This window comes from Geotrypetes seraphini, chromosome 9 (assembly GCF_902459505.1).
Source record: "Geotrypetes seraphini chromosome 9, aGeoSer1.1, whole genome shotgun sequence".
Classification (NCBI taxonomy): Eukaryota; Metazoa; Chordata; class Amphibia; order Gymnophiona; family Dermophiidae; genus Geotrypetes; species Geotrypetes seraphini.
This window is the reverse complement of record NC_047092.1, coordinates 174,600,515-174,627,329: the sequence shown is the minus strand read 5'-3', so window position 1 is coordinate 174,627,329 and position 26,815 is coordinate 174,600,515. Positions and strand designations below refer to the sequence as shown.

Genomic DNA, 26,815 nt, shown 5'->3' with positions numbered 1-26,815 from the left:
TTGAGTGACGGCAGGGCCTGTCACACACCCTCAGCCTGCAGGCTTCGACTTTGCAGCGGCTATTTTTCCTTCTATGTCCCAGCCGGCCACAAGCTTCAAGAAGTGTAGCCAGTGTCAGCATGCGATCTTCCTCACTGACTCATACCGCTGGTGCCTTCAGTGTCTGGGGCCTGACCATTGCCCGGAGCCATACGTTCCCTGTGCTACTCTTCAACCTTGAGCCCTCAATCGTCGTCGAGTTCAAACAGAGATTTTCGGTATGGAAACCCCTGCTACACCATCGACCTCGACCTCCAATTTGGTCAGGCCTGCTATGTGGTGTCATCCTGCCTCCAAGACTTCGATCTCGACTCTCATTAGACCTTCCTCATTTGGAACGTCCTCGAGTAAATCTGCCAAGTCTCCTGAGCTTCCCTCAGGTCAGATACCTCAGCAGACAATTCCAGCGGTGGTCCTCAAGCTACCTAAACATCATTCCTCCAAGTCGAAGCATTCTTCCTCTTCATCCTCAAAGCCTTTAGCCTCAGAAAGTGGTCCAGTTTCAGACTCAGATCCACAATTGCAGGCTACCATCCAGACCATTTTGGAATGGGAATTTGTTCAGTTAGTGACCAAATATAGTCCTGCCTCGACTCTGCTTCCTGCAGTCCAGCCTGGGCACTCAGCAGTCTCGCAAGAGGTCGAGTCCTTGCCTGTGCCTCAAGCTGAATCTACACACTCTATGCAAGGAGTCCAGTCTTTGCGAGTATCTGGTCTGGAATCTTCACACTCTATGCAAGGATTTGAGTCTTTGCGAGTGTTTCGTCTGGAATCCTCACACTCCATACAAGGAGCCAAATCTTTGGGAGTGCTTCAAGATACCTCGATCTAGACCACAGAGTCTATGAATCTTCCTATATCCTCACATAAGGCATTGCCCATTTTGAGGTACAGGGCAAAGTCTCCTTGACCTCGCATGAGACCTGCTTCCAGGCAGCAATCTCATCGCCGGTCGAGGCTCTCATCGAGGCGCAGGCCCCCCTCTAGAGAGAAGCCTTCCTCGTCCAGGCCTTCCAGCTCTTCGAGGCCTCCAACTCCTCGATCCAGGACATCAATAGCAGAACCAGTGCCTCATCCCAGTCTGCTTATTCGCTGGGATATCAGTACTCAAGATAGGCCTATTCTTTCTTTTCCACTCGAGGCGCCTTGGGGTCATCGAGTCCCTCTCAAGGCCATCCTCTTGCGGATTAATTGTCCTTTTTCTCCTTCCTCCGTCAAATGGCTAAGGACCTGGATCTTAAATTGGACTCTGGTTCTAAGTACTCTAAGGAGTATTTAGAGGAAATGAGTTTGCCTACGGAGTCTCTCAAACTTTCCCTTAACAGACTTCTTTCTCAAACTTTCAAATGAAACCTTATGCCATCCCTGCTGTTCCAGGCAAGTTGGAATCGAGGTATAGAACTGTACATTGCAAAGGCTTTGAGAATTCCCAACTATCTCATCAGTCCCTTCTTGTGGAATTTTCCTTAAGGAGGAGTCATCCTTCCAGGGTCTGTGCTACTGTGCCTCCTGGCAGAGAGAGCAGGACCATGGATAAGTTTGGCCGTCGTCTTTATCAAAATTCGATGATGGCCTCCAGGGTTTAAAATTATAATTTTATCTTTACTACTTATTTCAAGTATTTTATTGATATACTCCTTGGTTTTTCTAAAGACCTTGGTCAACACAGGCTTTTAGAGTTCCAGCAAGTTAATGCTACATTGGCACAACTCAGGTTGCACCTTCTTCAGTCATCTTATGATGCCTTTGAGCTTTCCTCGAGGGTCGCTGCTTTCTCAGCACTATTGATGTAGACCCCAACATTCAAGATTGTCTGGCCAATATTCCTTGTGAAGGCAATGACCTCTTTGATGAATCTATAGAGGCCACCACCAAGAAGTTGTCTGAGCATGAGAAATCTTTTGCTTCCTTCATCAGACCAAAGCCTAAGCCAGCTCCTTCCAAGCCTTCTCGACCTCTTCATCCTATCAGAGGCGTTATCCTGCGAGGTCAGCTCCTTACACTCGAGCACCTCCTAAGAAACTGCAACAACAGAAGAAGCAACAGAAACCTCAGACTTCTGCTGCACCAAAAGCTTCTCAGCCTTTTTGACTGTCTCAACAGAGCATAATTTCCATCGTTCTGCCTCTGTCCTCTCCTCTTCCCATCGGAGATCATCTCCATCATTTTTACCATCGATGGGAGAACATTACACCCGACCTCTGGGTGCTGTCAATAATCAGGAAAGAATACTCTCTTCATTTCACTCAGATTCCACTAGAGCTTCCTCCAAGAGAGTATTCTTGCAATCCATCCAAGACCGCCCTTCTTCTTCAGGAAGCTCAAGCTCTGCTTTGTCTCCGTGCCATCCAAGTTTCCAAGTTTATTATAAGATTTGATTAATCGCCTATTCCAAATTCTAAGCGATGTACAGTTAAAAATTACAGAGTCGAGGGAAAAAACATGTCTAACAAAATTATTACTAAACATATTAAAATGTCAATAAATACATAACATGACTAACAAAACTATTATTAAACATATTAAAATTCAATAAGTACATACAAGGTCAAACAAAGGGAAAGTTTAGAGAAGAAATACAATTTAATTCAAAAGGAACGATTAAGGTAAATAACACATTGGGAAAAGGGAGAGACATTCATTATAATATTAAGGATGAATTAAAGGCATAGGAAATTCATTTAATCCTTGAATGGTGAATGCATCTTTAAAAGGAAAGCCCTTAAGTTTGCTCTTAAATTTATCCAAAACCCTTTCCTCTCTTAAGTAAATTGGAAGGGCATTCCAAGCTTGAGGAAGTTCCCTTGGAACAGCAGAGCAGGTGGTTTTACTCCCATTTCTTCCTAGTTCTGAAGAAGACGGGCGATCTGCGGCACATACTGGATTTCAAGGGCTCTCAACAAATTTTTGGTCAAAGAAAAATTTTGCATGTTGTCCCTGGCATCCCTTTATCAACTTCTAGATCAGAATGATTGGTTATATTCTCTAGATCTCAAGGAGGCTTACACTCGCATCCCAATTCATCTGGCCTCCCGTCAATACCTCAGATTTTGGGTGGGGACTCTGCATTTTCAGTACAGAGTGCTACCCTTCGGCCTGGCATCATCTCCCAGAGTGTTCACCAAGTGCCTAGTGGTGGTGGCAGCAGCTCTGCAGAACCATGGTCTTCAGGTGTTCCCCTACCTTGACGACTGGCTCATCATAGATTCAACATCTCGGGGGGTTATCGTAGTGACCCAACGGACTACGTGGTTCCTACAAAGCTTGGGATTCGAAATCAACTTTCCCAAAACCCACCTTCATCCCTTTCAGAACCTACAGTTCATCAGAGCTGTTCTGGACACTGTCCAACTCAGAGCATTCCTTCCTCAATAGCGTCTGGATGCTCTCCTTCAGCTTTGCCGCAAAGTGTCTTCCCTATTTTCACTCTCAGCGAGACACATGATGGTACTACTCAGTCACATGGCCTCAACCATTCACGTGACTCCTTTTGCCAGGCTTCACCTCAGAATTCCTCAGTGGACCCTGGCCTCTCAGTGGGCGCAGGCTTGTGACCCACTCTCTCAACACATTATAGTCACTCCTTCGTTGAGACAGTCTCTCCACTGGTGGATGCTCTCTTCCAATCTCTCCAGAGGTTTACTATTTCAGAAACCCCCTCATCAGGAGGTCCTCACGACAGATTCCTTGACCTACGCTTGTGGGGCTCATCTCTACGGTCTCTGTACTCAAGGTCACTGATCCAGCATGGATCGTCAGTGTCACATCAATCTGTTGGAACTCAGAGCGATCTTCAATGCTCTCAAAGCTTTTCAGCATCTTCTTCACGACCAGGTAGTCCTTGTTTGGACAGACAATCAAGTCGTCATGTACTATGTCAACAAGCAGGGAGAAACAGGATCTCTTCCTCTTTGTCAGGAAGCTCAAAGGGTGTGGGACTGGGCGATCCTTCCTGAAAGCAGTCTATATTCAAGGAGAGAAAAACTGTCTGGCGGACAAATTGAGTCATCTGCAACCTCACGAATGGACACTCAATTCCTCGCCTCTTCATCACATGTTTTCTCAGTGGGGAACTCCTCAGATAGATCTCTTCGCGTCTCCCCAGAACAACAAACTGCCTCAGTTCTGTTCGAGGCAGATGCTTTCCTTCTGGAATGGACGAATCTGTTCCTGTATGCGTTCCCTCCATTCCCTCTCATTCTCAAGACTCTTGTCAAGCTCAAGAACAATCATGCCACCATGATTCTAATAGCTCCTCGGTATCCCAGGCAACCCTGGTTATCCCTTCTACTTCAGCTCAGCAGCAGGGAGCCATACGCTCTACCAGTTTTTCCATCTCTGCTTACACAGAGTCAAGGATCTCTTCTTCATCCCAACCTGCAGTCTCTGCACTTGACAGCTTGGTACCTCTCAACATAACTCCTCTTCAGTTTTCTCAACCTGTTCGAGACATTTTAGAGGCTTCCAGAAAGCCTGCCACTAGACAATGCTACCACCATACCATAAATGGATTAGATTTTCTACATGGTGCATTTCTCATAACAAGGAGCCTTGAGATACCTCCTTGTCTTCTGTCTTGGATTATTTTCTGTACTTAACTACCTCTGGACTTAAGTCTACATCCATTCGAGTCCATCTTAGTGCAATTGTTGCTTTCCATCAGCCTATCGAAGGGAAACCCCTTTCTGCTCATCCTGTGGTTTCCATATCTATGAAAGGTGTTTTCAATGTCAAACCTCTTCTCAAATCGCCTCCAGTGGTTTGGGATTTTGATGTTGTTCTTGCTCATTTGATGAAGCCTCCTTTTGAACCAATGGATATGGCTCATCTGAAATATCTCACCTGGAAAATGGTGTTTCTCATTGCCCTCACATCTGCTCGAAGAGTCAGTGAGCTGCAAGCTTTAGTTGCTGATCCACCTTTCACAGTTTTCCATCATGACAAGGTGGTCCTCCATACTCATCCTAAATTCTTACCTAAAGTGGTTTCAGAATTTCATCTCATTTAATCCATTGTACTTCCAGTGTTTTTTCCAAGGCCTCATTCTCATCCTGGAGAATCAGCTCTTCATACCCTGGACTGTAAGCTTGCTTTTGGCCTTCTATTTAGAACGCACCAAATCAATCTACTCCTGAACTTTTTGTCTCCTTCGATCCAAACAAGTTGGGACTCCTGATTTCTAAGCGAACCATCTCCAACTGGATGGCTGCTTGTATCTCTTTCTGCTATGCTGAAGCTGGACTGCATCTACAGAGTCAAGTCACAGCCCACAAAGTCAGAGCCATGGCGGCTTCAGTAGCTTTCCTCAGATCCACTCCTATTGAGGAAATTTGCAAAGCTGCCACCTGGTCCTCGGTTCATATTTTCATCTCATTATTTTCTGGATGTTTTTTCCAGACGGTATGGCCATTTTGGCCAGGCAGTATTAAAAAAATTTATTCTCCTTAATTGCCAACACTCCCACCATCCTATTCTGGTTAGCTTGGAGGTCACCCACATGTGAGAACAGGCTGCCTGCTTGTCCTGGGATAAAGCACAGTTACTTACTGTAACAGATGTTATCCAGGGACAGCAGGCAGCTAATCTCACAACCCACCCACCTCCCCTGGTTGGCTTCTCTGCTAGCTATCTGAACTGAGGAGATGCTGACCCAGCCTGGTACTTTGGGGGCCGATCCCGAGGGCACTCAGTTTATTTATTAGATGTCTGTGTGAAATACTGTGAAAGGCTTTGCTAAAATGTAAATACACCACATCTAGTGCACTCTCTGTATCCAATTCTCTGGTCACCCAGTCAAAGAAATTGATCAGATTTGTCTGACAAGATCTACCTCTAGTGAATTCATGTTGCCTTGGGTCCTGTAATCCACCGGATTCCAGAAATTTCACCATTCTCTGTTGTGATTACATTAATTTGCTTACCACAGAAGTCACTTACTGGCCTGTATTTCCCTACTTCTTCCTTATTTCCACTTTTGTGTAGAGGGACCACATCAGTCCTCCAGTCCTCTGGTACAACTCTCGACTCTAGAGAAGCATTGAAAAGATCAGTCAGCAGAGCTACCAGAACTTCCTTAAGTACCTTTAGTACCCTCGGATGTACACCATCCGGCCCCATCGCTTTGTCTACCTTTAACTTATCTAACTCCTCACGAACAGAATCCTCTGAAAATCGATCAGGGTCTATCACTACTCCATCCCTATTCATATTTGTCTTCTGCAGTCCCAATCCCAGCCTTCAGCCCTGAACACAGAAATATTTGTTAAACAATTTGGCCTTTTCTTTATCAGCTTCTACATATTTCTCCCCTTCACTTTTGATTCTCACAATGCCACTTTTGCATTTATTCCTGTCACTGATATATCCCACCCATACTTCGCCCAGCTCTATCCAATGTGAGTGCCCACTTGCAAAATGTGTGCCATTGCATCTAAGCTCATACTTAAGAGAACACTGTTAAGCGGGAAACTGCTCATTTATATACTTATCCGTTCAGTTATGCATGTAAGTGACTAGAATAGCAGCATTTATGCATGTTTTTGCTGCTTTAAACCAGGTGGCTCTTTTTAGAATTACCCCTTTTATGTATGCATGGAAATTAATATTTAGGCATGAGGTAAAGATTTTTCTTATATCTATGGTAAAAGTGGCTAGCCTAGACCCTTTGGATAGGAATTGGTTGGAAACCTAAATATTATCATTGTTAACAGCATGTCATGTGAATTGGTAATGACTGAGGGGCCGATGCAGAAAGATAGTGTGGGTGCAATTTTATGGCTGCAAGATACAGAGATGTGTTTTTTGCAGAATATATCACTTCAAAGAATCTGTGCTTAGAATATTTGCGCACAGCATATTAAAGTGAATAGTAACAAAGCTATTAACTATTCAACTCCAATGAAAATAAATATACAGAAGACTTTAAGGCAGTGCTTATTAAATGAGATCACCCGTGCCATGTCTGGGGTCACAACCTGGGTGGATGCTATGTAAGCTCATAATCATGATGTGCCTTGACAATGTTGTAGACATTGCTGTAGCTGCAAGAAGTTTGAGCAACATTGTTTTAAAGCTAAAACTTGAATGTTAAGTCTGAAGAGGCATAGAAGGTTTGATTGAGAGGATTTAATAGCAGTTTTGGGGACTTGACATTTTTTTTCCTCTTTTTGTTGCAAGCATAACAGTATTCCCAAGTTTCAAGACAGAATAAGAGGTGACAGTTATTGGTTCAAGCAGGAAAAAAATTTAATGCAGTGTTCTCTGCATAAATATTAGCATCACAAAAGTGTGCGAGAAAGTTGGCTGTTACTTAACCACAGAATAACATTCCCACTCTTTCTTACTGAGCTCAATTTAGAGATGCTGCACTCGTCTGTCTAATGTACGGTTTTCTGCATCGGCTCCTGAGGTTGGTTTATTGCTTACCTATCAACTAAAGGTATCTTAAGTATAAAAATTAAAATGGTCCATTGGCTTGCCCCCATCTCTTTGTTTTTCTTTTATTATTGATTATATTCAGGGTCGCTTGCAGTTTTTCATGTCTTATTTCCCATATTCATGAACCATAAGAACAAAATCTGTTTTCAAGGAATTGTTTAGAAAAATGCACGCATGTTTGTTTATTTAACACTTTTATATACTGCCTTCTCCTATGTGGCTTTTTATTGCAGTATAAATTTGGATAATAAATGCAGTTGCCAGATGAAAGCAACAGGCCACATTTGGGAACTTGGATACTTTGTCAAGTGAGCAGGATCCAAATCACCTCATTTAGGATGGTATGAAACTATGATTGGTAATCTCAAGCGGCGCTGGCATAAAAGGTTAGGCCCCTTAAATAATCACGCACAGATTTTATTTTTTTTTTAATTGTAAAAGCCACCCTGATTTTTAAGAAAAGTAAAAATTAAATTCCACAAAGGCTTTCCAAATCTTAGGTGTCATATTCAGCTCCCACCCTGTAGGTGGCTGTGTTTTTGAAAGATTTTGAAATGGAGTGAACTGTCTTACTGCCAGCAAGTACCTTATATACTCGTCTATAAGCTGAGGGCAGTTTTAGGACTAAAAGTGGCCAAAAATGCTGTGACTTGTTTATAAGTCAAGGCTGGGTCCCACATTGCTCGCTCTTGCTCTCTCTAGCTGTGCTTCAGCATCTCCCCTGCCTTTCCGAAACCCATTCTCCTTCCCATATCTCATAGTGTCACAGGTATAAACGGGGTCAGAATAGACAAAGCCAGAAGGATACAGCTAAATCCATTAGCTGTCAGTATGTGAGGATTATATATTTATCCCTCACTGCTTAATCTCTCTAAACTTTGAAAAGTTCACTAAAACAAAATGTATTTGAACAAATTCTTCCTGTCCAGATGGGTAATATCCGAGTCCTCGTGAGCCATGCAGAAGGAATCCACTCTAGCTTTTGAATCCTTCCTTCACTAGAGGCCTCTACTGCCCCCTTTAGCTTCTGAAATGCTCTGTTTCTTTATATTTTTTTTTTGTCTTTTCAGTCTTTTTGAAAGTATTTTGACTGATTTTGGTGCTCAGAGTTCTCCTATCAGGGGTCCAGCTCTGCCTGCGTGGAGGAGAAGCAGACTGAGGTCTCCAGCTGACAGGGCAATCCCTTTGGTGATACCTATTGGCCAGCCTGGAGAAACCTTTTAGAGCTCAGGGTCCATTCCCCTTGTAGCATTGCTCACCTGCTGCATTACAGGGGCTTGAGCGCATGCTGTCAGGCATCCGTAGGGGGCTCTGTGGGGTCCCACAGGGTGCCAACTGCTTTTTACCTCCCTCCTTTTGTGTCTGTGGGTCTTTGGGGATTCGAGGCTGACAGACACCGGTCAGACTGGCAGCTTGAAAAATAATGCTGGTGGAATGGTCCGTTTGAGGCAGTGATTTCTTCTCTCAGATCCAGCTACCTATGGAGCTGAGGCACACTGCAGCACATTTCCAACACAGGTCACAGTGAGTAAGGCTGTTGTACCCTATAAGGAAAATCAGAGAGGGAGGTGGGGGTTAATCTTTAAAACCTTTTTTTTTTAAATTTTTTTTTTCAAAGGTTTCTGCCCCTTCCCTTAGGTTTTCCCACCTCCAAAATCCTAAAATCGCTGGATTTTAATTTTGGTTAAAGCATTTTTGTGTCATTTTTTTGGCACCAAAACGCTGCTATGATGGTCATCTTGAGTTTCCTGAACTTTTTAAGTTCTCCAGAAGCTTTTAATCTCGTTTTGCCTCAAACTTGGCAGAGACGGAGTCTTCAAGCTCTTTTATCCCCCTAATTCATGGCAGGTTTACGCTGGATAGGTGCCTGAAGAGTGCCTTAGTGCCACATTCCATTCAGCACATGAAGGGGTTGTTGGGATGTGAGTGGTTGACTTAGCCTCCCCTTTGCTTTCTAGGGCTGAGGAATGGTCAGTGGGTCTGTTGGTTGGAAGTAAATCTCTTCCAGAGCCCCGCAATAGTGATAGTCCTAAATGGTGGAGGCCGTGGAGCCCAAGAGATGCAAGCTGGGGTCATCTAAAGGAGACTCCCCGCTGCCTAACATGGCATTTTCTCTGGAGTTTGTCAATCTAATGTGGAAAGCCTTTCTGGATGGCCAAAATCCTCAAGGGACATCTGGCAGCACACCAGGAGGCACACAAGGGGGCAGGGGCTCCAAGGGTGCGTCTACCTCAGTTTAAGAAATCAACCAGGATCTGGTGGGCCTTTCTGATGAAGGGTCTATTTTTGTGCCCTTACTGTCACAGAGCAAGCTCCCTCTGTCGGGAAATGCAGGGTCGTAGGCAGGTGCATGTGCGCTAGATACAGTGGTGGCCCTCAATCAAAGGGATGACCCCCACGGTCCACTGATTGTTCAGACTCTTGGCTCTGTTACAGCTTATTGCTGATTCTCTGCAGGAGTTATACTTGGGACTCAGCAGGGACTCTCTGCTCTAAATTGAACAGAGTGAGAACCCAGTCTTCGTTTTCTTGACATCTTGATATCAGTGTATTGATCACAGTGCACTGTGATATTCCTGAAGGGTCCCTTAAAGTAGCCAAGACAATAGCTCTGCCGTATCCTGTGACACAGGAGTGTCAGCTATTCAGTCACCCCAATGCAGGAAACCAAGTGCTTGTCCCTACCAAATGAGAGAGGCATGGTATTAAAGGATATGCAGGATTGCAGAGTGGATGTGATTTCTTCAAAGACAATTTGAAGAGCTGGCCTTGGGAATCAAAGCAGCTTCCTTTGCAACATGCACCTGTTGTACCAGGTTGTGAAGTCTTGAGCTGGCAGAGGGTGAGCCTTTACCCCAGCTTCTATTAGCTGGAGTGGATTACATAGCACGACATCAAAGTCATGAGCAAAGTTTCAATCTTGGCCCACAGAATGCTCCAAATCAGGCAATGTTCGGGAGATTCCACTTCTAAGGCTACCCTCAGCAGACTTCCTTTCAAGGGACAAATATTTGGAAAGGGACTGGATGATCTCATGACCAGTGTGGTAGATCATCGGCCGAAATCTCTACCCGACAGCAGACCGCGAGTCTCTCTAGAGGCTCCAGGCAGTCTAATTTTTGTGGCTGCAGGTGCTTTCAGCAGTTCTTAGAAGGAGCCTCCTCTCAGAGATCCTTCAGTCCTAGGCAGAACCAGGCCTCCAACCTCTCATCCCACTTCAGCGCAGTGATGCCAGGTCCGGAGCAGTTCTCCTAAAGATAGGGAGACTACTCTTGGACTATGTGGAGGCCTGGGTACAGAATTTGTCAGACCGTTGGGTACTGGAGATCATTCAGAGTGGTTACAAGCTTGAATTCACTCAGCCCTTGTTGTACTGGTTTGTGGATTCCCCGGCTGGGTGACCAGAACAAGCAAATAAGGCTGTGGCTACAGTTCAGAAGCTGTTAGATATTCAGGCCATGGAGTCTGTGCTGCCTGAAGATTCGGGTTCGTTCAGGTACTTCATATACTTAAAAGGCTCAGATGATTGGAGACCCATTCTGAATCTGGATCATGTCAATGCAGCGCTGAAAGTTCTATGCTTTTGCATAGACACAGTATGATCAGTCATAGTGACGGTAGCACCAGGGGAATTTTTTACTTCTCTAGATTTGACTGAGACCTACCTGCATATTCTCAGACCACAGAAAGTTTCTGAGATTTAATGTCCTGGAAAGCCATTACCAGTTCTCAGTCCTTTCCTTTGGGCTGGGGACAGCTCACCAAGTTGTGTTAGTGGTGGTAGCCACCTATCTGTGCAAGATGGGCTTGCAGGTTCATCTATACCTGGACAATCGTTCCTAGAAGAACAAGCAGTGGCTCACATAGTCCAGGTCCTGCAGAGCCTGAGCTGGATAGTGAATTTCCAAAGAGCCAACTGGTTCCATCCCAATCCCTGGACAGAAGCTCATGTCTATCTTCCAGAGGCATGCAGACAGAAGCTTTGCACTCAGATAACAAGCTTGCTGGTCAAACCAGTTCTGTTCACGTGGCACAATCTCCAGTGCCTAGGCTCCATGGCAGCCATGATAGACATGGTCCCCTGGGTGAAGGCTCACATCTAGAATGCATTGCTATCACGGTGGTCACCTCAGTTGGACTCCCTGCATATGTTTCTGCTGTGGACTTCAGAAGCTGGGCCAGTATGGGCTGGTGGCTCCGCCCATATGCTTTATTAAGGGGCATCTCTCTTCAAATAGCCTCATGGGTAATTATGAAAAGAGATGCCAGCCTGTTCGGCTGGGGGGCTCACGGTAATGGTTCAGGTCTGTTGGTCGGTCTTCCAAAGGAAGTGGTCAGTCAACGGATCAGAAATTTGAGCCATTCGACTGGCGTTGAAGTGACAAGTGGTTCGAGTAATCTTGGACAATGCTATAGCAGAGGCATATGTCAATCACCAAGGAAGCTAGCTCACTGTTCAGGTGGGCAGAGCTTCATCTTCAGGCTCTCTCAGTGGCACACGTAGTGGGAGGTGGACAAATGTATAAGCCGATTTCCTCAGCAGACAAGACACTGGAGCCGAGCAAGTGGACGTTGTCGTCTATAGAGAATGATACAGGGACAAATTTTTCCCCGTCCCTACAGGATCTCAATTTCCCTGTCCCCTATGAGTTTTGTCGCTGTCCCTGCCCCATTCCTGTAAGCTCTGCCTTAACCGCACAAGCCTCGAACACTTATGATTTTAAAGTGTTTGAGGCTTGTGCAGATGAGGACAAAGCTTGCAGGAATGGGGCAGGGACAGGAAAATAACTTGCCGAGAAGAGAAAATTGAGTTCTCGCAGAGACAGGGAAAAATTTGTCCCCTGTCATTCTGTAGCTGTCTTCAGCAGCCTTACATAACATAACAATCAGCTTATATACCACAGGACCGTGAAGCTCTATGCGGTTTACAAAAGTGGAAAAAATATACAATTCAATAAAGGAAATCAGTTACCCAAATATTTGACAGACAAATAGGATTTTAGATGTCCCCTAAATTCCAAATAAGTACTGGAAATCATGATCAATCGGTCCAAATCCTTAACCCATAAAGCCGCCTGATAAGACAATAAATGTTGACTTACAAACCATTGTTCATCGCTGGGGGTCACCCAACGTTCGATCTGATGGTGACAGCAAAAAGGTGGACATATTCTTCAGTCAAAGATTCTAGCCCAGAAGCACAAAACTGGATGCTTTGGTCCAGCTGTGACTGAAGAGTGAGATCTTGTATGTGTTTCCTCTGTGGCCCATGATAGACTATTTTCCACAGGATTACAATTCATTGGGAAGGAGTCATTCTCATGGCTCCAGATTGGCCACACAGACCATAGTATGCAGACCTAGTGTGCCTTCAGACAGGCACAAATCTCACGCTATGAGTACAGCTGGACTTTCTTTCTCAGGAACAGTGGTCATTGAAGATCCAGATCGCTTTGGCATGGCTCTTGAGGGTGCGGCATTAGCGCACAAGAGATACTTGTAGGTAGTCATTGCTACTCTGTTCAGATCCAAAAAACCTATGATGATCTCAGCTTATGCTAAGGCATGGGAAACTTTCCAGTACTGGGGCATTAAGGAAAAGGAGGAGCCTTTCTCTGCTCTGATCTCTGTGGTGTTAACCTTCCTCTAGGCTGGCCTTGACAAGGGGTTTACAGTGGCTTCCCTGAAGAGTCCAGTTGGTGGGATTCTTTTGTTTCAGGACTTGAGGCTGAAAGACTTGGTTGATGTCTCATCCGGACATATCCAGATTCCTAAATGGGGCACTTTGTCAGGCCCCTGGTAAAAAAAACCCCATTCCCTTCAAGGAACTTTACTGTGGTTTTGCAAAGCCTTAACAGGCTCCATATGAGCCACTGAAGGAAGCATCCTTGATATATCTGACACTCAAGGCAGTCTTTCTTGTGGCCATTGCCTCAGTGAGAAGAGTTTCAGAGCTACAGCCTCTTATTTGCATAGAGCCTTTCCTCAAATTCAGAGGTTGGAGTTTCTTTGCGCAGTATTCCATCCTTTTTGGTGAAGATTATTTTGACTTTCCATGTCAATCAAGAAGTCAGATTGTGGGCGTTCCAGTCCACAGGTTCTAAGAGACTGGATTCTGAAAAAGTTGGATGTCAGAAGAGTGCTTCTCCGATAGCCTGAACTTGTTGGTAACCTCAAGATATCTGACCATTCAGGCTAGACGTGATGCTCTGGCCTCCAAGGCCACAATCTCCAGATGGATCCAGAGGGCCATTTCATCCACATATATTGCCTGTGGAAAATAGCACCAGTCTCTGTAAGGGTGTATTCAACTAGAAGTGTGGCTTCTTTGTGAGCAGAAGTTCAGGTGATGTCCCCCGAGGAGATTTGTAGGGCAGCGATTTGATCCACTCTACATACATTTTCCCAAGTGTTACAGAGTGGATGTAGCGACAAGGGTGGATTCCATCTTTGGATCCTTAGTGTTACGGGCTGGCAAGGTAGTCCCACCTTAGATTTCTTGGATTGCTTTTGTACACCCTGTCTGTCCAGAATGAGACACTTATTGACTAGAAAATCTCCCCATTGCCCTAGGTGCATTAGATTGTGAGCTCACCAGGACAGACGGAAAAAATGCTTGAGTACTTGAATAAATTCATGTAAACCGTTCTGAGCTCCCTTGGGAGAGCAGTATAGAAAACTGAATAAATAAAAAAAATTAGGTTCTTACTTTGCTAATATTTTTTCTAGTAGATAGGTTTCTCAATCAAAAGTTTGAATCCAAGCTTTAGGAACAAGATTAACAGTGAGACGTTTAGTTACCATCTCCAATAAGAATGGACCAAAAATAGAAAATAATTTGTTAAGAATTGAAGGGAGGATGCTTTCTATTGGATTGTTGGGAGCATTTATTGATTGGAAGACTTTGAAAAGGTTTGTTAAAGATGGGGGTCTAAAATTAGAAAAAGTACTGAAAGATAGAAGAATTGTCTGGTCAACAGGATCTTGGGGTAGTGTAGGTGTGGGTTGTCCTAGGTTTGATCTAATTTCCTTAATTTTCTTGTCGAAGAAGTGTGCAAGTTCTGAAGCAGGTGGTTGTTTAGATAGAGGAGGAGGTTTCTTATTTGAATGAGATAGAGATCGAACTATACTGAAGAGTGCTGAAGAGTTGTGAGCTGTAGTTATATGAAGCCCGCTATGGAGAGATTGACCTCTTGGTTACCAAAGTTCCTAGTCTGTAGGGATTAAATGGCGTCAAATTCGGTCAAACGACTCCCTCCTTCAATATAAAGAAAAGGCCACTCAATACAAATCCGCTATACAACAAGCCAAAAAAGAATACTACTAAAAATATATCATTCTGCCATGTTCAGGCTGGCCTGCCACTGAACAATAGTGCTCCAGTGCATGAAATAACAGGGGTGGCAGCCTTAGTAGTTACTCCATTCGTCCTTCATAGTGGTCATTTATGAAGCAGATTAGTAAATTTCCACACCATGCTTTGATAAAGAAAACTAAGAAAGAATATGAAGAGAAACTTGCCAAAGAGACAAAAACACACAACAATTTTTTTAGGTACATCAAAAGCAGAAAAACCAGTGAGGGAAACTGTGAGACCGTTGGATGATCAAGGAGCAAAAGGTGCACTCAGGGAGGATAAGGCCATAGCGGAGAGACTGAATGAATTCTTTGCTTCGTATTGATACATAATCTGTGTTCAATCACGCGAGTTTTTAAAATGTATGAAGTTTGCTCCACATAAATGGGATCACATGGACATCTTGCAGTGTAGATCAAACCTACTGATTCACAAGAAGTATTTTGTTGGCGAACCATTTCAAAATGAATACGATCCCACTAAAACATCTTGACATTCTTCCATTACTCCACTTACCGAACAGTGATTGCAGGGTTTATGTCCCCCTAAGCATTCACGCTTGGGAGACACCAGACATCCGCCTTGTGATCGCATTTATGTGGGGCAAACTTCACATGTTTTAAAAAATTGCGTGATTGAACACAGAGCATGTATCAATACGAAGAAATTAGAAGCGCCTATGGTACAACACTGTCTCTCTTTCGGTCATAAATTTTCTGATTTGAAATTCATAGCTGTTGAGCAGTGTAAAAGGGTAAGGGGGGGTTAATAAGCTGCTTAAACAACGTAAACAATTCTGGATTTTTAAGCTACAGTCTACTGAGTCCTTGGGACTGAATACCACTGTTGAATGGCAAGCCTTTTTTAACAAACTTTTGCTGCAAGCCCTGCTCCTGTACTGATGTCTTTGATGATGTGGGTTCTGATTAGAACAGCTGTTTAGAACGTTTAAAGTCACGTGCCTCACTTGAGCTTTGGTTGTAGTAGCTGAACCTTCTGTTTGTTTGCTGTTTGAATATCATTCTTTTTCTCCTGAGGCAGCGCTTTTTAGCGAAACAAGGCTCTTGTTGAGAGAGAGATTTTTTGAGGGAAGTATATACCAAGTGGCTCCCTAGCTATAAGTTGGATTACAAATTTTGCTTGGGATTTTGTGGTCTGGAAGCCCGTTTGGATCCCAGTGTGTGGACGTGATTTCTCCTGTTTGAGCCAAGTACTTGAGCCTTTTTGCTTGACTGTTCACTTCAGTTTTTTCAGTATGTGTCACCTGAACTTCTGTTTGTTTGACTGGCTGGTGCAGGTTTTTCTCAATAGGATTAGTTCCTTTGAGTTTTTTACTGCATCTCCCCCTGCCAGATAAAGGAGCCTGTGATTTAACTCTTTTGAAGCTTGTTATGGCTCGATGGACTGGCAATGACTTTATAGCCTTGCTTTCTTTTGTTAGCAGTGACTTTGCAGTCCTGCTCTCATTTCTGAGGCTCATTTATTTAACATTTGGATGTGTTCAGCTTTTAGGTGGCCACTCTGTTTAAACTTTTGTAAGTGTTTGAGTATTGTTTGTAATTTTTTGGCAAAGTTACCCAATATCTGTATTAACTTGACTCTGTAATTGTCCTTCATACATATGCCACCCCACCTTCTAGTTTAAACACCTAGAAACGTGGAGGGGCATAATTTAAAAAAAACACTCTAAGTCCCCTTTTGGTCTAGGCCAGAGGTGTCCAACCTGTGGCCCGAGGACCGAATGCGGCCCCGTGAAGTATTTTGTGCTGCCCCGGTCGAGGGCGATGCAGTGTTTTCCTCTGATGCCTCTGGGTTTTTACTATCTTGCCGGCTCCCTCCTGTGTCTTGCTGCAGCGTTTGCACGTTTGTGCGGCCCCAGAAACATTTTTTTCGGCCAATGCAGCCCAGTGAAGCCAAAAGGTTGGACACCCCTGGTCTAGGCCCTAAACACTGAAAGTAGAATAAACAAATAATAAAAGTTTATATACCACAGGACCGTAAAGTTCTATGCGGTTTACAATAGTTAAAAATACTACAAATTCGAAGTTTAGATTTTGTAGTATTTTTAACTAAATACTTAGACTATCTGGCTTTTTGATCGTCCATGTACCGATTTAGGCCACTTTTTAGTTCAATAATGTTTATTAGATTTTCCATAAACAAAATACAGAAAAACAAACAGTAAAGAACAAGAAAAACACTTCAAGAATCTATAATAATAAAACCCTAGAGCGCGCATGCGCTGTCGAAAATCCGTGAGTCCTGGTAGCGTGAGGTGTGCTTCTGTGCCAGTCCTCACGGCGCCTGCACTAGCTGGAGGCGCGTATGCCAGCGACTCCTCCCTCCCTGTCCTCTTCAAAGCGGCCTGCTGAGGTTCGCCAGCCGCTGTAGTGAACCTTGCAGGCCGCTCTCCACCTTCCCGATGCAATGCAAGAAACAAAAGGATCGGTGAAGAAAACTATAAGAAAAAAAAAGCAAATCCAGGTAGGCGAAGATGGGACGGAGGCTGCGATCGGCAGCGGCTGCTGCAACTCCTCCTCCAGCCGCCTAGCTCCTCTCCGTTGGCCCCAGCTGACAGCCCCCTCCGCCCCGTCCTCTCTGTTCCAGTGGCCCGCACAGGAGAAGGAGCATATGAAGCAAGATCACAGCACGAGGGAGACCGTGCAAAGGGAAATGCAAGGGGGTTGAAAAAGTGAAAGGTGGGATGGGAAGGGGAAAGGGAGGGGAACGAAGCCTAAAATGAAAAAAAACCCAAAAAACAACTTTATACAGGAAGAGGAGTCTCTAGCACCCGTTAATGTAACGGGCTTAAAGACTAGTTTATTGTATAATCCTGCAAGATTGTAAAATATTTTTCTTGTTAGGCCACTTTTTAGATGTTTTTTGTTTTGATTATGAGCCCCATATTGTCTAAATTTCTCTGCAAGGATTCGTTTTCCTGTTGTAGTGAGATGTAACCGTTCAGTACAATATAGTTTCTTGTCCTTCCATGTATTTCATCATCCTTCTATGTACCTAAAGCCTTCTTGATGACACCACGCTTTGAGCCACCTGTTGAAGTGCTCTGTATTTTAAACTCTTTCCTCTCCCTTTCCATATGTAGGCAGTGCTTCTGAGAAAGCTACATTCTTTACATAAGGTTTTAAGCCCTCCCCTAGCTCCTGAAACTTTTCTTTTTCATGTCTTTTTTTTTTGTTTGTTTGTTCCTTTTTTTGATGTGTGAATGTGTGTGGATTGGCACTTTTTTGAATATTTTGTATCATTGTACTCAATGCAGGGGGGTTCATTATAGTAAGTTACTTTAGTGTATGAGTTTTGGATATTTAATGATTTAAATTACCCCAACATTGAGTGGTTAAATGTTACATCGGGGAGTGCTAGGCAGGTAAAATTCCTGGATGTCGTAAATGACTGCTTCTTGGAATAACTGATCCGGGAACCGACAAGAGGGGTAGCTATTTTAGATTTGGTCGTTAGTGGAATGCAAGGCATAGTACAGGAGTTAACCTTTGGGTCCGCTTGGAAACAGTGATCATAATGTGATCAAATTTGAGCTGATACCATGAGTGACGTCACAAAAGAGATCTACTGTAGAGGGGTTTAATTTTTGAAAGAGTGACTTTGATAAAATGAGGAAAAATGGTTAAAAAAAGGCTAAAAGGATCAGTTGCAAAGGTTAGGACTGTAAACCAGGCATGGGTGTTATTTAAAAATACCATCGTGGAAGCCCAGACCCGATGAATTCCACGTATCAGCAAAGGTGGAAAGAAGAGGAAACGAGAGCCAGCGTAGTTAAAAGGTACGTGAAAGAGGTTATTAGAGCCATAAAAACATCCTTTAAAGAATGGAAACAGGATCCAAATAAAGAAAAGAAGAAACACAAGCACTTGCAAGTTAGATGCAAAGCATTGACAAAAAACAGCTAAGAAAGACTATGAAGAGAAACTTGCAAAAGAGGCAAAAACTCATATCAATTTTTTTAGGTACATCAGAAGCTAGGGAATTTGTGGGACCGTTGGATGATCAAGGAGCAAAAGGGGCACTCAGGGAGGATAAGGCCATAGTGGAGAGACTAAATGAATTATTAGCTTTGGTCTTTAAGGAAGAAGATGTAAGAGATCTACCTTAGAGAGTTGCGCGGGGACAGAAATCCCACCCGTCCCTGCCAAAGTCTCACCCGTCCCCTTGAGGAATCCCCTCCGTCCCCGCCCGCCCCTATAAACTTCAGAAATAGTTATTTCATTTAATTATGCTACTGAATTAAAGGCTCTGGTAGAAACCCATTTACAAATAAGCAAAAAGACTTTATTAATTTGGAAATATTAATTGGGAAGAATACATACTTTGTAAACGGGTTTCTACCAGAGCCTCTTTTGTTTATAAATTTTTATCAACACAACTAATATACTACTTTATCCTGCAGCAAAAAAAAAGAAAAAAAAAGAAATAGAATTATTTTCCTACCTTTGTTGCCTGGTTTCTGCTTTCCTCATGTTCTCATTCAGTTCCTTCCATCCACTGTCTCTCTTCCTTCTGCATCTTCCATTTGCTCTGTTACTGTGTCTCTCCCTTTCTCCCCCCTTCCAAATTGGTCTGGCACCCATCTTCTTCCCTCCGCTCCCCCCATAGTCTGGCATCTCTGTCTTCTTCCCTGCCAGCGTCTTCTCCCCACTCTCTCTTCCCCATTTCCTTTCAGCGTCCTTCTCCCCCCCATCTTCCCCATGTTCTGTCAGCGTCCTTCTCCCCCCTCTGTCTTCCCCATGTCCTTTCAATGTCCTTCTCCCTCTTTGTCTTCCCCATGTCCTTTCAATGTCCTTCTCCCTCTTTGTCTTCCCCATGTCCTTTCAATGTCCTTCTCCCTCTTTGTCTTCCCCATGTCCTTTCAGCGTCCTTCTCCCCCCCCCGTCTTCCCCATGTCCTGTCAGCGTCCTTCTCCTCCTTCTGTCTTCCACAAATGCTTTCAGTGTCCTTCCCCCCGTCTTCTCCATGGCCTTTCAGCGTCCTTCTCCACCCCTTTGTCTTCCCCAGTGCTTTCAGCGTCCTTCTCTCCCGCCCCGGGTGCAGCACAGCCGGCCAGGTCCCCTTACTTTTGTGGCGCTTCCCTGACCAACCGACCGACAACAGCCCCGGTCTGACAAACCTCCCTGCCCTTAACCGCGAATCCAAATTTCCTTCTTACAGCTGCTGTAAGAAGGTAATTTAGATTCGCGGTTAAGGGCAGGGAGGTTTGTCGGACCAGGGCTGTTGTTGGTCGGTCGAGGAAGCGCCACAAAAGTAAGGGGACCTGGCCGGCTGTGCTGCACCCGGGGGGGGGGGGGGCGGGGTGGACCGCCCCCCTCCCTTGGTAGCCACTTGAGGCGCGAGGCTACTCCTCCTTACCTACCCTGCCTGCAGCACAGAGCCGAACGGAAGTCTTCCTGACGTCAGCGCTGACGTCGGGAAAACTTCTGTTCGGCTCTGTGCTGCAAGCAGAGCAGGTAGGGAGAAAAGCCACATGACTTAGTACATCCAGCCCCGCAGGAACCTCGCGACCCTCGGAGGTGACCCTAGGGGGCGTCCCCATGGGATCCCCGTGACCTGAAGGGGGAACCCGCGGGATTCCCGTCGTCCCCGTTCCCATGCAGCTTTCTAATCTACCTGAACCAGAAATGGTTTTCAAGGGTGATGATGCAGAGGAACTGAAAGAAATATCAGTGAATCTGGAAAATATACTAAGCCAAATCGACAAGTTAAAAAGAGATAAATCATCTGGACTGGATGGTATACATCCCAGAGTACTAAAAGAACTCGAGTATGAAATTGCTGACCTGCTGTTAATGATGTGTAACCTGTTATTAAAATAGTCTGTAGTACCTGAAGATTGGAGGGTAGCCAATGTTATGCCAATTTTTTAAAAGGGCTCCAGGGGAGATCTGGGAAATTACAGACCAATAAGCCTGACTTCAGTGCCGGGCAAAATGGTGGAAATAATTATAAAAAAATAAAATTGTGGAGCACATAGACAAACATGATTTAATGAGACAGAGTCAGCATGAGTTCAGCCAGAAAGATCTTTCCTTACCAACTTGCATGACGACTTTGGAAGTGTGAACACACATGTGGATAAAGGTGAGCCGGTTGATATAGTGTATCTAGATTTTCAGAAAGCTTTTGACAAAGTTCCTCATGAGAGGTTCCTGAGAAAATTAAGAGTCATGGGATAGGTGGCAAAGTTCAGTTATGGATTAGGAATAGGGTTAAATGGTCATTTTTCTCAATGAAGGAAAGTAAACAGTGAAGTGCTGTAGGGGTTTGTACTGGGACCGGTACTATTTAACTTCTTTATAAATGATCTGGAGTTAATCTTTTACAATGTCCCTTATGATTAGTTCAAATTCACTGAGCTTTGGAATAACCTCCCTGCCCCGGAACCTAGGCTCATTCCAATTATTCTGAAAACCTGGCTTTTCTCCAAAATGTAAAGCTAGCTATCCTCTTCATAATCTCTAATTTCTTATTATGTCCTTCCCTCATTTATTGAATTACCTATAAACTGTGTTGAGCTCTATCTTAATGGAGATGATGCAGTATACGAACTTAAGGTTTAGTTTAGTTTATTAGTTTGCCAACAATGGAATCATTATCTAGTTCTTAAATTGCAGTGTGGTTCAGTGGTTAGAGCTACAGGCTCGGCTCCCTGAGGTTATGGGTTTGAATCCCACACTGCTCCTTGTGACCTTGAACAAGTTACTTAATCCCCATTGCCCCAGGTACTTTAGATACCGGGACAGTTAGGGAAAATGCTTGAGTACCTGAATAATTTGTAGTCCACATAGAATTGAAGGATATGTGGAATATAGATTATAGAAATTTAAAATAAAAATTATCCCAGGACAAGCAGGCAGGTATTCTCACAAGTGGGTGACGTCATCCGACGGAGCCTTGATGCGGACGCCTCACAAGCAGACTTGCTTGAAGAAACTTGGATATTCAACTAGATACGGACTCGAAGTTCTCCAAGGAATATCTCGAGACCATGCATCTCCCTCAACCTCCGGCTGAATCTCTCAAGCTTACTCTCCATAAGCTTTTGGATCAAACCTTTGTCCACTGTCTGGAAACTCCTTATTCCATTCCAGCTGTTCCAGGCAAATTGGACTCTAGCTACAAAACAGTACATCATAAGGGGTTTGACAATACTCAATTGTCTCACTAATCCCTTCTGGTTGAATCTTCTTTGAAAAGATCTCACCCTTCCCATGTGTATGCTACTGTCCCTCCGGGAAGGGAAGGTAAAACGATGGACAGATTTGGTCATCGCATCTACCAGAATTCAATGATGACCTCCAGAGTCCTCAACTATAATTTTCATTTCATCACCTATTTTGAGTTCTTTCTTTCCATTCTTCCAAAGTTTATGCCTTATTTGGATTCTCGTATGCACTTTGAGTTCCAAGAAGTCCTTGCATCCTTGTCACAACTCCGGCTGCAACTTCTTCAGTCATCCTATGATGCTTTCGAGCTGTCTGCTCGAGTTACTACTTGCTCTGTGGCCATGCGACATCTTGCTTGGCTCCGTACTATCGACATGGATCCTAATCTGCAGGATCGGCTAGCTAATGTTCCTTGTGCAGGCAATGACCTCTTTGATGAGTCTATAGAGGTAGCCACCAAGAAACTCTCGGACCATGAGAAGTCTTTTTGCATCCATTCTCAGACCGAAGCCGAAGCCGGCTCCTCGTCCTACACGCCCTCCTCAAATCTATCAGCGGCGTTTTCCTCCAAAGCAGGCTCCTTCTACTCTCAGCCTGTCAAGAGGCAGCATCCCCAGCTGCAGCAAAAGCCTCAGCCACCTGCTGTACCTAAGGCTCCTCAGCCTTTTTGACTGTCTAGAACGGAGCATAACCTCAGTCGTTCTGCCATTTCCCGTTCTTCCCCCTATTGGAGGTCGTCTCCATCATTTTTACCACCGATGGATGACGGTTACTACCGACCTCTGGGTCCTTTCCATCATCAGGGAGGGATACTCTCTTCAATTCCATCAAGTTCCTCCGGAACATCCTCCAAGAGAGTATCTTTCCAATCCCTCCCAGACCGCCCTTCTTCTTCAGGAAGCTCAAGCTCTGCTTTAGCTTCGACCTATCGAGCCAGTTCATCTAGCTCAGCAGAACAAGGGTTTTTACTCCCGGTACTTCCTTGTTCCGAAGAAGATGGGCGATCTGTGACCTATTTTGGATCTCAGGGTGCTCAACAAATTCCTAGTCAGAGAAAAATTTTGCATGTTGACCCTGGCATCTCTTTATCCCATCTCAAGGAGGCCTACACGTACATTCTCATCCATCCGGCCTCCCATCAGTACCTCAGGTTCCGGGTGGGAAATCTGCATTTTCAGTGCAGAGTACTCCCTTTCGGCCTGGCCTCGTCACCCAGAGTCTTCACCAAGTGTCTGGTAGTGGTGGCCGCAGCGCTCAGGAATCATGGTCTTCAGGTATTTCCATACCTCGACGATTGTCTCATCAAAGATTCCACATCTCAAGGAGTCGTCGTAGCGGACTATCTGGTTCCTGCAAAGTCTGGGATTCGAAATCAAACTTTCCCAAATCCCATCTACAGCCGTCTCAGACTCTTCAATTCATCGGGGCCGTTCTGGACACAGTCCAACTCAGAGCATTCCTTCCTCAACAGTGTCTGGAAGCTCTTCTCCATCTATGTCATGCAGTGTCCTCTCGCCCTTCCATCTCGGTGAGACACATGATGGTTCTTCTGGGTCACATGGCTTCCACAGTACATGTGACTCCTTTTGTCAGACTTCACCTCAGAATACCTCAGTGGACTCTGGCATCTCAGTGGACGCAGGTTTCCGACCCTCTGACTCGACACATCCAGGTCACTCCTGCTCTGACACAGTCTCTTCGCTGGTGGATGCTCTCTTCCAATCTATCCAGAGCTTACTTTTTCACACACACCCTCATCAGAAAGTTCTCACGACAGATTTTTCAACTTATGCTTGGGGGGCTCATCTCGATGGTCTCCGTACTCAAGGCTATTGGACCCCTACGGATCGTCAGTGTCATATCTAGTGAAAAAAGAAAAAAATTCTACTCCCACAAAATCGGTAATCCTAAAACCAATAGCAATAACCTCTTCAGATTGGTCAACGATCTATACAACATAGAAACCTACACAAACCTACACGAAGAAGCCACCTTAACCGCCAACACCCTTGCCGACTTCTTCAATACCAAGATCCAAAAAATAAGAACAACTCTACCAGCCAGCCCCAACCCCCTCGAGCTCTTCCCCATCCTCACAGACATGAATCCACCAAACCCAGACCCGGGAGCCAAAGTCGACCTTAGTTGGAAACAATTCGCAGTAACCGATTGGCAAACCTTCAATACTTACTACAACAAGTATACTCACTCCTACTGCCATCTGGACACATGCCCACCAAAAATCATGAGAACGGCCCCCCCCCCCCATTTTAAAGCAAAAATGATGACATGGGTTAATTACCTACTATCCAAAGGTAACTTCCCGTCGGAGCAGGGTCAAATAATGATCACCCCAATTTTAAAAAATGAGAAAGAACCACCAAATTCCCCATCTAATTATAGGCCGATCGCCAGCATCCCCCTATTTACCAAAATAGCGGAAGGGTTGGTAAAAGCGGAACTTTCCGCATACCTTGAAAAATTCAACATTCTAAGTGACAACCAATCAGGATTTCGTGCGGACCACAGCACTGAAACCATCATAGCCTCCCTTCTCGACCACCTCCTCACACTCTTCAGTCAGGGCTCAAGTGCCCTGATCATACAACTCGACCTGAGCAGTGCTTTTGACCTGGTCGACCACACCATTCTCCTGGAATGCCTAGCGCACATAGGCATCTCAGACCAGGTCCTCAATTGGTTTCAGGGGTTCCTACAAAATAGATCATACAAGGTACTCAAGAATAACTCTTTCTCATACTGCTGGGACAACACCTGCGGGGTCCCACAGGGCTCCCCCCTATCCCCCATCCTATTCAACATATACCTAGCCTCACTAGGTAAACTCTTACACAACCTAAATCTCAAATTCTTCATTTATGCAGACGATATCACAATAACCATCCCATTAACCAACTTTTCACAAGAACTACTCGACCACATCTCAAACACTCTCAACCAGATAGAACTCTGGATGCTTTCATTCAGACTGAAATTAAACCCAGACAAAACAAAATTTTTCCTAGCCTCCCCCAAAGATAAAATTAAGGAAACCACAATTCAACTAAAAGGAAAGACCTTCCCCCTTGATCCGACCATAAAAATTCTGGGAGTCACGCTGGACAAAAACTTATCTCTAGATAACCATACCGACCTCATAATTAGGAAAAGCTTCTCGGTACTTTGGAAACTTCGCACCATAAAAAAACACTTCTATGACAATGCATTCCGCCTACTTGTACAATCCTCCATCCTCAGCATCCTCGACTACTGCAACATCATCTACCTTAACGCCACTAAGAAAACTACCAGGAGACTAAAAATAGTCCAAAATACCGCGGTGCGCCTCATCTTTGGCCTAAAGAAATGGGAACATGTCACCCCTTTCTATCACCAACTACACTGGCTACCATTTGAATCTAGAATTCTTTTTAAATTTGCATGCTTCTGCTACAAATCGGTTAACGGCTCCTCCCCAAGTTACATAAACACACACTTTAACCTTTACTGCAGCAACAGGACATCACGGAGAACTCAATTGTTCGCCTTCCCTTCGCCTAAACACTGTCCTCTCAAAAGATTCCTTGATAGAACTTTTGCCTTCCAAGCTGCCAAGTCGAACCCATGGCTAGCACAGATGATACTCGAGGCCCCCACTTACCTATCATTCAGAAAACTACTAAAAACGTACCTTTTCAGCAAACACGACCCTTAATAATCCATTCACCTCACATGACACTTACCCCACCCCTGCCCCCTTCCTCCTTCAACAGTCCCTCCCTCCCCCACTCTCTACCTCCCCTACCTAGCTCGATCAAACCTGCAATTTCTGTAATATTGTTGTAAACCTGCCCTCTTTGCAGACAGTTAAGAATCGCTGTAATTTCACGGCTGACTGCGGCAAATCACTGTAATTTATCGTAATTCAGCCTGCAATTTGCTGTTAAAAATACTTCTAATTATGCTGTAAATCTGCTTCTAATTTTGTAAACCTACTTCTAATTTTGTTGTAAATCTGCTATTCAATGCAGATCATTTGCTAATTGATGTAAACCGCCTAGAACTCACTGGGTATGGCGGTATATAAGAATAAAGAATAATAATAATAATAATATCAATCTGCTGGAACTCAGGGCGATTTTCAACGCTCTCAATGCTTTTCAGCATCTTCTTCGTGACCGTGTAATCCTCATTCGAACGAACAATCAGGTCGCCATGTATTATGTCAACAAACAGGGAGGCACGGGATCTGCCTCCCTCTGTCAAGAAGCTCTGAAAGTTTGGGATTGGGCCATTCGCCACAACACCTTCCTCTACATTCAGGGGGCGGACAATGCCTTAGCGGACAACTTGAGCCGTCTTCTGCAGCCCCATGAATGGACTCTCCATTCCACGCCCCTTCATCACATTTTCTCTCAGTGGGGGGACGCCTCAGATAGACCTCTTTGCAACCCCCCACAACTACAAACTGCCTCATTTCTGCTCCAGGATATACACTCTTCATCGCTTCGAGGCAGATGCTTTTCTTCTGGACTGGACGAATCTCTTTCTATATGCGTTTCCTCCATTTCCTCTAATTCAAAAGACACTGGTCAAGCTGAAGACCGACCATGCCACCATGATTCTGGTTGCTCCTTGGTGGCCCAGACAACCCTGGTACTCCCTTCTACTTCAACTCAGCAGCAGGGAACCATGCCTTCTACCAGTTTTTCCCTCTCTGCTTACACAGCATCAGGGATCTCTGCTTCATCCCAACCTGCAGTCTCTACACCTGACAGCTTGGTTCCTC

At 44.6% G+C, this 26,815-nt stretch overlaps 1 protein-coding gene across 7 annotated transcripts in view; it reads left to right on the top strand.

Annotated features, from left to right (window-relative positions):
- Positions 1-26,815, top strand: part of TBL1XR1 (TBL1X receptor 1) — a 226,475-nt gene that overhangs the window by 79,859 nt on the left and 119,801 nt on the right. Inside the window, exon 5 of one of the 7 annotated variants that reach the window (XM_033958031.1) lies at positions 7,710-7,862. The exons of the other annotated variants lie outside the window; for them this stretch is intronic. The gene's annotated coding sequence lies outside the window, so the exon portion shown is untranslated. The remainder of the gene's footprint in view (positions 1-7,709; positions 7,863-26,815) is intronic. 7 annotated transcript variants of the gene reach the window in all.